The sequence below is a fragment of the Odontomachus brunneus genome, unplaced genomic scaffold (genome assembly GCF_010583005.1).
Source record: "Odontomachus brunneus isolate Ranch 3 - 2012 unplaced genomic scaffold, Obru_v1 Obru_scaffold_218, whole genome shotgun sequence".
NCBI classification, from domain to species: Eukaryota; Metazoa; Arthropoda; class Insecta; order Hymenoptera; family Formicidae; genus Odontomachus; species Odontomachus brunneus.
Window position 1 is genome coordinate 194,455 of NW_022639668.1, and position 2,366 is coordinate 196,820.

A 2,366-nucleotide genomic window follows, 5' to 3' on the forward strand; every position below is an offset into this window, starting at 1 on the left:
GCAAGGCGAAACAAGAATTTCGCGATAAAGAGCTAGGTGTAGGATCTACAAATGATCCATGTCTTTCTTACCGTTATTAAAATATAATACCGAATTTGCTGAAAGTATTCACGAAATTGGACTTGACAAGATGTACGTAATATACTGGTTACCCGAGCAACCATAGAAGGAGGAGAGCATACTAGATGGCGGCGGGACGCCGTGCGTTCGAGATCTGCGTATCTTTTTCGTTCCAGAAAGAGAAAAATATCGAAAGCGCGGTCCTGCTAGGCCGGGACTTGAACCCGGGTCTTTCGCTTGCCAGGCGACTGCTCTAAACCACTGAGCTACCTGACGCTCCACGCTCACGACACTCTCCTCTTCCTAGATAACGCTCAGAGATGCTGTTCGGAAGCGACATCTCTGGCGCGATCCCGAGCGCACGGCGACTACAGAGAGAAACTATATTACTGTACCAAATGGTACAGCTGTCAGTCTCTCAAAGTCAAAGATTGCTATCCTTTAAGACCTGCTGTCCATGCATGCCCATCCGTCTCCACCGTTGCCCCTCCTCATCCGGTGCAAATAATACAAATAAGCCCCGGGGTTGACACCAATTTTTTGGCAGCCCCCGGGTGCTTGGACGCAATGCGCCATGGGGGATCCACCATACAAGGAGGCGTGCAAAAGCGGAAAAATCAACAGTATCAGTATTGACGCAACGGGCTCCTTGATCAGACCAATTGTAAAGCCTGATGGAACTACAGGAACAATATTTTTATATCAAGCGGTGGCCTCATACGGTAATAAAGTCACTTTCTCAAATGATCTCAGAAAAACGACGCGAACACGTTAACGTATTGGTTGCGTGAATGGATACGAATGGGTGCAAAGGCTCCTAAACAAACAGTTAGTGATTTCTCGTTTGCTCTTTTAAACGCTTTCTGCCTTGCCTTCAATAATAGTAGTTTAGAAGATAGACAAGTGTCTTGATACACTTATGTTTTCTATTTCTCGCAATATAAGATCGATTATTCGACTCGATATTGCTCATCTCATAAAGCAAGTATGTCGATGGCCGTGCTTTAAGAAGTCATCGCGTTTTATTAAAGACTTTTACGTAAGATTTGTGGGGCGGCTAACAAAATGTACAAGCATTGATTAATTTTAGCGAATTATGTGTAGACATGTTATCAGTCGCATTTTCGCAATTAGAAGATGTGACTGATAAGGAGAATCGAATTTACAAAGCACAAACGAAGCTTTTAAATATGATGAAAACTGACACGATGATTATTGCTGACGAAAAAAGGAAGAAAGTACAGACTGTCGTGAAATCAACGATGAAGAAGGTATAGGAAATGAATAAAAAATTTCTGAATTATTTAAGATAGAAAAGAAAGGTAAGGAAATGGTTCACGGTAATCGACCGAATCTTTACTTTTGTCCAGATTTCGGGACAAAGTTATTGAGAATATCAAAATATTTTACGCTGTGGACAGCAGGCATGGCGGGTGGGAGAAATTCTCATGCAACAAAGATACCTATCATTGCCATCTCGTCACACAGCGAAAAATATTTCAGAGAATTGAAAATCCTGGTGTTAAAAAGTGAAAAATCCATCAGGGTAGATAAATTCATTATAATTCATTTACGATCGTTAGCCGGAACAACAAAATTATTACATGCATCCTGTCAGCCTGTTGACGATGACAATTATGTCTCTGATAATGAAAGTTCAATGGACAGTATGAGTGATAGTAAAACTATCAAACTAAATATTCTAAAAAGTAATAAGCAAACTGATTATCTAAAAGTACTTGTTGACGATGAAATAAAAAACGCTTGTTGACGGTGACAATCATCTCTCTGACAATAAAAGTACAATGGGCAGTATGAGTGAAAGTGTCAAACTAAATATTCAAAAAGATGATAACAAGACTAATTGTCTAAAAGTATTGATGAAATCCTCGCAAAAACTGAAGATTCTGTTGATAAAGAACAAACATCGCCGACTGCAAATGCAACTGAACCTGAAAGTGACGATTATCTAAACAAAGTTGAAACTTGGAGGGGATTGAATAAAACTACTGCCAAACGTGGCAAATATTTAACACCATGTGCAGATATTGAAAATATGTATAAAAGACCATGCATACAAAGTTACCTTTGTTGATCAATGGTAATAGTTTACCGCCCATTAAAATAGATGGACGACTTTTAAAAATAAGAAATCCATGTCCCTTCGATGCTGCATTACAGTGCATGATTACTGCTTATTACGATTGGGTATCGTACAACGATTATGTAAAAGGCGTATTCAATTTTGTTACAATTATATCTCAGTCATGTGTAAACGATAAAATATATACAAATAACGAATATGC

The 2,366-nt window shown here is 39.1% G+C and overlaps 1 non-coding gene across 1 annotated transcript; it reads right to left on the bottom strand.

Moving 5' to 3' along the window:
- Positions 1–263: 263 nt before the first annotated feature.
- On the bottom strand, positions 264–336 carry Trnaa-ggc. The gene has a single exon. It is a non-coding gene; the product is annotated as a tRNA-Ala (tRNA).
- Between the last annotated feature and the right edge of the window lie 2,030 nt (positions 337–2,366).